Raw genomic sequence first — 10,133 nt, forward strand, 5'->3', positions numbered from 1 at the left:
TTTTTAGAAGATCCACTTCTTCCTGATGGAGCGAAATCATGGAAATGGCTCTTGTGGATACAGAGGATAACTAACACTAGAGATGGGTGGTTATTGTTCGAGTGGCATTCTCTAACTTGCAAATTGCCCCTCAAATCTCTGTGGAGGGCTTTTCTTTCATTTAAACGCTGGAGTGTTCCCTCAAAGTAAATGAAATAAAGAAATTAGAAGCAGCGTCGGACAATAGAGGCTTCGGCGTGTGAGAAGTTAATCCAACACTTGCAGGAGGCATTAACAAAGAACTCATGATTCTGTTTGTTTCATGATAATTAAACAAAGTTTGTTGGCTGTGGCTCAAACCCAAACAAAGAAGAAGAGGCAGAGCAGGCGATGGACACAAATGGACCCCACCCCCCCCCCCCCTAGTAAGTGACTAATGCGCGACATCAGTCTTCACTAATGCCCGACCGACTGTCAAGTCTATTTGGCGTGACACGAGACAACCGCCCTGTTGTTTCGCTCTCCGATTCCGGAGGAGTTGATGGAGGGCGTCGATTGCTGCGTCGTTCCCATGACAAACAGGAGGCAGGGGAACCAATTAGTTCCGACGGCTTTTAACATTCTCCTCGAACCCGGGAGGAGACGCAGAGGTTTGCGCTAAGGTTTGCTCGAGTCTGCCAGTGGCTTAATTATAAAGAGGGGATGTTTTCCCAAGGCCAGCGCATGCAGACATATTACTAATTCATTCTCCTGGCTTGAATATATTGAGTTTTGTATGCAGAGTACTTTGGACACATAAAATATATATATATATATATATATATATATATATATATATATATATATATATATATATATATATATATATATATATATATCGCCACATTTTTTTGTACTGATGACTACACATTTTGTGTATGCAACACTCAATAGAAAACAAGATTGTTTACAGAAATCTGATAATTCCGCACAAAAATCGGAGTTAAAATTGTAGTTTTATTATGTGCTATAATTAGATTATTACATCTTTTCATAATCCTCTCCTGGGTCGTGCTTGGCTGAGGTCTATACCAGCACACTGTGTTCTCAGTTCACCAGCCTGTCACAGGGTCAGTGACAGCTCTATTAATTGTTGTGATCTCTTTCAATTAATTCCAAAGATATTGAAAGTAACCTAACCAACCCTGGCACTATTGTCTGTACGTGCTGTTACCATGAACTCTGTTATTTATTCATTTGTCTATTCATTTATAGCTTTTGAAGAAGCCACTTTCCTTCAACTAGCGCTGTCTACTTGTGCTGTATTTAGTTCTGATGTCCTACATTTCCCAGAATGCCTTTCCAAAGACCCAACAGAACATGGCTGGATTCAAATGTAGGTTTCATTTCGTGCTATTCGCCTCGATCCAAACTGAGACTCAAATATATTCATTAACTTTCTATTTACCACCGCAACACATGGCTAAATTTACATAAAAAGTAGCCTAACCTTTCAAAACATGACTAAATATTGTTGCCAACTAATTAATCAAATAAAAGTATTGTAAAAGTCATATTCAGTGACCTGTATGAATATGTGGAATCACATTCTATGCTCCCATACAATCCTCCACCGCCCAAAACGCATCTCTTCCTCAGACGTTAGCTAGCTAACCAACTATTAGCATCTCTGGCGGTCAATTTTTGCGAATGTTAGCGCTCCCTTGAAGGAAAAATGCAACATATGTAAGCAAATAAACTCACTCAATCTCACGCATGAATACCAGCAACTGTGGCAACAAAAGAGCTTGGACAAAACATGAGAACACGCAGGCTAGCGTGCTAATATTTCGGAAAAGCTAAGCTAACGTTACATTTTCACAGGCTGTGGATGTCACTCTCAGGCTGTTATATTTCATGTTTGTAGCCTAGTTATGAGAGCAGGATTAATGCATGTCGAGCATAAAAGTCTTGAAGTAGATGTTCATGGTAAGAATATTACTGTTAATGTATTTTCAGCTGCTTGTTTTAAGCTAAACCCAGACAGTAAATTGTATTTAATTTGGAGCCTTAGAATGCGAAGAAAGGCACATATTTCAGTGATGAAAACTAAAATGTCAATCAAATCTAACAACTAAAATGTGGTTAAAACTCACACGTTTCCATCAAAAGCCTAAAACTGTATAATAAAATCCGGTGCCAGATTTAACACTGGTTGTATTCTATGGGCTGAATATCGTTGCCATAATAGAGCTTTCAAGAATCCCCCTCGCTCTGTGATTCTGAGTGAACGATAGCTGGAAAAATGTCTTTCTTTCCAATCTCCACCGCTGAAAAACAGAACAACATGACATAACCTTGTGCGTGTTTGGCACACTCTTCCACATCCATAAAAATTTAACACATACCACCAATCAACAAAAATGGCCCGGCGATGTGGAGCTCCATTAGCTGTCTTTCTTACGCCGTTGAGGTGGATTTTTTTTTCCGTCTCTCTCACAAATCATGTGCCGGGTTGCTGCTGACTTGTTGGACTTCGCTGTGTAAATGGCTCACCGCATATGGCTGCTGCAAGCTTTGGGGCCAACTTGTTGAACTTGATGGATAGTGAAAAGGCCTTCGGGCTTGCATGAGTCGACCCTTCCTACCCCATGCTTTCTTTCCTTATCCTTTCCTTCTTCTTACTCTCTGCGCCTATTGATTATCAGAAGTTCCTCGCAAACACTCGGATACGTTACCTCCTCTCCTCTGCGTGCCTTCGCTGGTCTATCTGTTGGAGGTTCTCCAGTACATTCTGCAAACAGGTCTGATCCTTCGCAAAGGTGAGGGGGGTTTGGAGTTTCGGTGTGTTCCAGCACAGCAGAGGTGAGCGGAGGAGCTCTGTGTTCCTGGCACACGATTCCTTCAGCGCTCTGTCACGTCTCTTCAGCTCTCCCCCTCTCTGATGTTACCTGACAGGTGAGGGTGTGTGTGTGTCTGTGTGTGTTGTTTCATGCATTCTGCAGCTTTGGGTGGGGGAGGAAGAGGGTGGGGGCGAACGAGGAGGTGAGAGAGGAGGACAAACAACAGGATACGGATAGGGTCGAATTGGAGGGGGCGCGAGGGAAAGGATGCAAGGAAGAAAAAGAGGTGGGAGGTAAAGTAAGTGGGAGACGAGGGGAGCAGGGTGTATATGTGCATTGTGGATTTATGTGTGTCTGTAAGTATGTGTCTATCGATTTATGTATTTTTGAGTGTGTGTGTGTGTGTGTGTGTGTGTGTGTGTGTGTGTGCCATGGACAGGGGAGGGTGTGTGATGGCAGTGCCCTCAGGCTCCTCCAGGCGTAAGAATCAGTGAGCAGGTGGAGCGCACCGGCATCGCTGTCTTCTGACGAGTCCCCGCCGTCTCCTGTTTTGTCAGGACCCCTGGAGCGAAGACCAGGGAGGGTGTGTGTGTCTCTGTGTCTGTGTGTGTGTGTGTGTGTGTGTGTGTCGACCGGTTGAGATGCACTGTGATCATTAGGATTCACAATGGCTTTGACAGCGGGGCTCTGGAGCAGTGGACGCAGCATATGCCCAGGGAGACAACCGGTTGGCCGGCGCGACAAAACTGTGTCCACCCTGCTAATAAAACCACGTCTTTTAATTCAGACTCTGGATACAAGGCCCGGCCTGTGTTGCATCAGGCAGGACCATGAGTCTGAATTATTTGTTCGCTTGCAAAGTTGCGATTAATTTTGCAGCAGTCTCGCCTCCATTCAAGTGAATTCGACGCTCCAGAGAGAGAGAGAACATGTTGGATTTGTTGTGTGAATATTTGGACCCGCTGCTACAAAGATGTTGCAGTAATGCTGGAGATGAATAACAAGCCCCCTCAAGCGTCATTTGTTCTTACGTGCAAGCGCTTTAGACCGAGGAGGAGTTGAACGTAATGTGTGTGTGTGTGTGTGTGTGTGTGTGACTATCCTAAGTGTGTAAGTGGCTCAGGTGGTAAAGAAAGGACGTCCTAATAATAGCCTCCTGTCTCCACACTGGGTCCACAGGCTGTAGCCGTATCGATTCTGCCTCTCCATCCTCTGCGTTGCCCGGCATCGTTATAGACCAGATACCGAGGGTTTAGTTTGGAGTCTTGTGCAGCGATTTCCCCGACCTGAGCTGGATAAAGCCGAACGCCCCTGGGGGGAGGGAGGCAGCAGTGTTTTTTAATTGTTTGTAGTGTTAGTCGGCCACGCCGGAGGCGACCTCTCCAGGGACGGGCCTCCAGCCCGGGTCCTGACCTCGCTGCTTGCACACAAACACCAACGACAAAGCGAACGCACTAATGCACACAGGTGAGCAACGGTGCCCGAGTGCACACCAACACCAACATCCACATCCATCCATGGGAGGTTTATAATGAGAAACCCAATCAGCATTTGTTCCACTCACTTCCAAGATACATTGAAAACGTTCATCTTCGCCCTCACCCGACGTGAGCCACTCACCACACCTCACACTCCGTTCAGGGTCTTCATTACGCTGAAAACTTAGCTGTGGTGCATTACTTTCTGCCTCACAATATGCAACGAAACGGTGAGCTACATTTCACTGGGCTTAAATGAACTCCTTGTACAAAATGTGTGTGATTTGAATTGTACGAGGTAAGATGCATAATAAATGTGCTCTTAGTTTTGCTTTAAGTGCCTTTTTAATCGTTTGCGAGACGATAATCGTTCGTAACGGTGGGAACCCAAATGGACTTCTCATAAAGAAAATCTCAAATCTTTCCCGCACTTCAGATCCCCCCCCCCCCCCTCATCTGCACAAGTGGTTGTTTTATCCTTTGATCTGCAGTACATTAAAGTAATACTGTGGGTTTGAAAAACCATTAGGCGGCCTTTTGCAGGGCAGCAGGTCTCCTTTAAAAGCACAATGAACCTCCATGCAGATCAGGTTAGAAACTTAGTTAAAGGCACAATAACACATAGTCTCAAATTAGTCTTAAATGGTGTTAGCCCTCAAATAAGACCGTTGACTCCTGACCTGCGCTGCTGCGGTCCAATTACTCCTACGGCTTTTTCTCTGTTTTCAGCTGTTCGGTGGCGAGACGGCGAGTCCTCGCGTTCGGTCCAGAGTTAAAATATTCGCATGCTGTGTCTTTTTGTCTTTCCGCCCGCCTGTCTTGCAGTCCGTCATGCTCTCCCTCGGTCTCTCTGTCTGTCCGTCAGGGTGGCAGGTCTTGTTGAATAGAGAGTGGGTCATCTCCCTGACAGAGCTCAACTGGTAGTTATGGCAGCCTCGCCACGGCTGGCTGGCTCCACACAGTCACCAGGAGACGAGGGATCATCAAGTCTGTCCTCCTGCTTCCACCACACACACACACACACACACACACACACACACACACACACACACACACACACACACACACATCTATGTCGCACACAATCATGCGTTGCTCTCATAGACAAACAACATGCACCTATAATGATAATAATGGCTACAGTTGTGATATTATTATGACAGACATGAACACATTTGTCTATTTCCTAACCTTGTTTGAAGCTTACAAATTGTCAAATATATTTACTGTCAATGAGAAATTTCGTTAAACTAAAACTATATTTGTGGTATTTGTTCCAACTTGTGTTTTCATTTGGTCAAAATAAGTGTTTTTTTTAACAACTATATAAATGGCCTCCAGGGGGCGTGATTTTACGCTACGATATATAAAACACGTCAGTAAAGAACCTAAGATCCCTGAGATCAACCATGTGGAGATCATGTGTGCCAACTTCTTCCCTTTAGGATCCCGCTCGTCAACCACACAGATCGGATCATTTCGGAGGCTGCAGATGCGATTCGATATTGAAATATAAGAAGCTTCATCAGTCCCACCGTCCGCCCTGTCATCACAGTACGTAGAACCTCGTCAAGGCCCTTGACCATCCTCTGTGATGGTGGAGTAGCAGGCGCACCGCCGTCGCACAAAGACCACTATCTCGTGCGTTCGAAGTAGGTGGAGAGCTCAGAGTTGTAAGCGCAACTTTGGTAGTCTGAGCTCGCTCTCTTGGCTTAAACCCTGGTAGTCTATATTTAAAGGGACAAAGGCCGAAGCCTGTGATCCCCCCAACTGGGGAGCTACCAGCTTTCGATTGCCAGCACTTGTCAGGCGGAAAAATATTTTTGGGGATATTATGAGTCATTTTCGCCACCAGTACGATGATACCACGGGTCGTTGCCTGTACTCGCGCTCATGCGACCGTTGTCTAGTTTGTTAATAGCCAAACGCTAGCTTTCTACCTAACGTTAGCTTTTCTTTTAACTCTTCAAAAATCATAAAAGTGGTGTCCAATTGTGAAGATAATCTTGCTGAACAAAACGTGTAAGTATAATAAACGTGTTTGCAGTAGTGGTTTGCTATTTTCTCCAGTAATCCAAAATCCAGTGGGAAAACTCCCATTGGCTTTTTGTCGAGGAAACCAGTGCAACGCTAGTTTAACCGTCTTTCAATCTTAACAGCCCAATGTTAAATGTTGTAAGACAGCTTAAACTGCTAGTGGCTTTCAATGTTATGGCTCGTTGAAAAGAAGAAAAAGTCCCTTAATCAATGTTTGTAGGCTAAACAGTATGACGTTCTCCAGTTAGCAGCGCACCACTGAAGCTGACAGAGCACCGTATCCATGCTGACAGACAACCGCTGCCATGGGAAAAGTCTCCCCCAGTGGCTCGAAGCCTCGGCTTTGTTTCTGACAAATTTCTCCACAAAAAGAAACATGCACAATAGCTACGGCACCATCATAATAAATATATTTCCTTACATAAAAAGAGAAGATGATTTCACTTTCGACTGACCATCTTTGACTGCTTGGGACACACGCAGTTATCTGTAAAAAAAAAAGGCCACCAGTGAACGTCCCAGTTATTCCACTAAGCCAACAGTGTTTTAATCTTCTCCGCCACTTAATGTCCCATTTAAATGTTCTGCAGCCTTCAAATATGAATCATGAATATGTGCACCCGAGGGTTGGCCAGCACAGTCTATTAGAATACATCACTACCGTACCAGGGGACCACTTTGTGCATCCCTCTAAAATGTATCATATCTCCACTGTAGAGAGGGAGACATGACTTCATGTGTCTTGTGATGTAAGTATTATTACAATTCATGAAATTCAAACACTTATGGCAGGGCCATTAATTTGAACCATAAGCCGTTGGGGAGAGATTTACAGTTGAGTTAAGGGCGATCACGCCATTAAAGGACTTTGGAGGAAGACAGAGAGAGACAGAGAGAGATAACTGGTTGGAGCTAGAGCTCGGCAGCAGCAACCGCTGTTTGAATTTCTTCATGTGTAAGTGCAGCAATTAATATTTCTCATTCACGCTCTCAGGTCAAATGCGCAAACATTTCCGTCAGAATTAGAGAGGGAATAGTCGAGTTCTGAAGGTTCACCGGTTAAAACATAACCCCTTGCCTTCTGCCTTGGCTCTGTCTCGGTCTACATACAAAGTGCTGAATTTTGCATGAGCGCCTGAGCGTATAGCAACTGGAACCCTATAGCGTTGTTTACTGATACTTCCTCGAGGCGTCTCACTCCGCGCAGCCCATTCTGATAAGAGTGCGAGCAGCTGAGACCTGTCTCCCGTCGGTGCTGCGTGATGGTCTTGTTATACAGCCGAGCATGAAGAAACAACGGGCAGAGGTCAGGACATGCAGACATACTTCTCTGGTTCAAAATGACCAATCAGGAAGCCTGCTCCCAGCCAATGTTCATTTCTCAGATAGAACTTGTAGAAATTGACATGTGACTCACTGCAGAAATAGTCTGGATAGTCCTTCATGCTGTAAGTGCAGCACAATTTATTTCCCTATTCCGAGTAAATCGATATCAGGATTTTACACTCATATGGTATGACATATAGAAACTTTTAATACACTTAGTCTTACAGTAAATCTCTCTCTTACTGTACATCCATTAAATATGACCCTAGAGCTCAGAGTTCGTTAGCATAAATACCGTTAACAGAGAGAAACAGCTAACCTGGATTTGTCCAAAGGTTAAATAATACAATTGTTTTTACACCTCTATCGTACGGATTTAACAAACCAGATACAACATGTTAAAGGTCCAGTGTGTCGCATTTCTGGGGCTCTATTAGCAGAAATGGAGTATTATATTCATAACTGTGTTTTCATTAATGTATAATCCCCTGAAACTAAGACTTGTTGCATTTCCATTAGCTATTGTGAACTTTGAGGTGCTGAAAAGTGTACTTGCATTAGTAGAAAGTTAGGCTAGCTGTTTCCCCCTGCTTACAGTCTGAATGCTAAACTAAGCTAACAGTAGAAAGTTAGGCTAGCTGTTTCCCCCTGCTTACAGTCTGAATGCTAAACTAAGCTAACAGTAGAAAGTTAGGCTAGCTGTTTCCCCCTGCTTACAGTCTGAATGCTAAACTAAGCTAACAGTAGAAAGTTAGGCTAGCTGTTTCCCCCTGCTTACAGTCTATATGCTATACTAAGCTAATGGTCTCCAGGCTCTATAGCTTCATATTTACCGTTCAGACATCGTACTCACTGCACAACACACAGTCCCTTTAATATGTGAGTTGTGAACGTGATGGAAAGTGTATTTTCTTTTGTAGAAAGCCAGGCTAGCTGTTTCCCCCTGCTTACAGTCTGTATGCTAAACTAAGCTAACGGTCTCCAGACTCTAGCTTCATACGTAGCTTTCAGACATGAGAGCGGTTTCCGTCTTCGCATCTAACTATTCCCCTGAGGTAACTTGACAGCTTGTTGCAGAAATACAAATTGGTTCTTGTCAACTGAAGTGAGCTAACTAATAATCACAAACATAACATGAACAGTGAAAACCTCCAACCAGAAAAAAAATTGCACCTTCAGTTTGAACTCGGCTGACTGTAATCTTCTCCGAGGGACTCAGGCTCCGTGTTTGCTATCATTTGTCACATGGCCACAGTGTTATGGGTTCAAACAGAAATGTGCAATGGCTCAGTGCACTCCAACAGCACAGTTTTCCATCTCCGCTCTCCCCTGGCCCAGTTTCATTATCCTCAAGGTATTCAAGGAGTAATGGCTTCTGGGGCCAGAAACCCCATTGGCCATTTCAAGTTCTTTGCTCCTCGTTATTGTCCGGGAACTGCATTGTAAGTGTTTGGAAGAGACGGGACACAATCCTGAAAGGATTCGCACACCTAACTGCAGCTGTATCTGCTGACATCCCTCCGATCCGTCTTAAGCTGTACATCTGTTGTAAATCAGATTTTAGGACAAGTAAACGATGTGATCTCTGCGCTCGGCTCAGATGATTTAAATACACATTTGAATCTTTTTGATTCAAAATTGATTTGACAGTTGAAAAAGTAAAAAAAACAAAAGAGGATTTATTTTAAGTGTATGTGCTCATGCTCCCATGCAAGAAATCTTCCACAATCACTGACAGCCAGCGACCGCATGAAGTAGAAAACTGCAAACATAAAACGCGTTTCCGTGCCAGTGACGACAATTAAGCAATTTAGCCGGCGGCGCTACATGTCAGCGAGTCAAAAACGGCTTTGTTTACGCGCTTAAAAATTCAGGTTCTCCGCGGTTTCTACAGGGCTAAGAAGTGTCTGTACATGTAAACATCGTCTGAGAACCAGGCCGCCTTTTTCTCTCCGAGGAGCTGCTGCAGTGTAACTTCGGCTCCATTGAACATCACCCTTCACTGGGCTTGAGGTATCTGATTGAGTCCATCCATGTGGAGCGCCATTGAATCAAAAGAGTAAACCTCAAGGACATGGTCCACCACACACACATTCTACTGTGTGGAAAGCCGAGAGAAATGTGGACGGCACACAGCAAACACACACTTAATGGTTAATTGTATAAAATAATAAGGTGCAGGGTCGCATATAAGTACCGGTTTTAAAATTCTAATTTACAATCAAGTCATTTAATTTATTTTAATTTAGCAATGTAAACCTGTCGAATTTTAAGTTGAATAGACGTGTGTGATCTGTTTCCTCCTGGTGAGATGGTTTTGTCCCCCCCCCCCCCCCTTCACTCATAATTAGATTGTTCCCGTTTGTCAGACGTTGATTCACATCAGCAGCAGATTTGTCTCATTTCAAAGCTGCTGCGAGACGGACCGACCGGTCAGCACCGTGGACCCGGCTACACCTCTCAAGTGGTTAATTAAACGAGTCCACGCACG

Source organism: Cebidichthys violaceus, unplaced genomic scaffold, assembly GCF_023349555.1.
Source record: "Cebidichthys violaceus isolate CVI_PGR_0920_01 unplaced genomic scaffold, fCebVio1.0.p SCAF_24, whole genome shotgun sequence".
Classification (NCBI taxonomy): Eukaryota; Metazoa; Chordata; class Actinopteri; order Perciformes; family Stichaeidae; genus Cebidichthys; species Cebidichthys violaceus.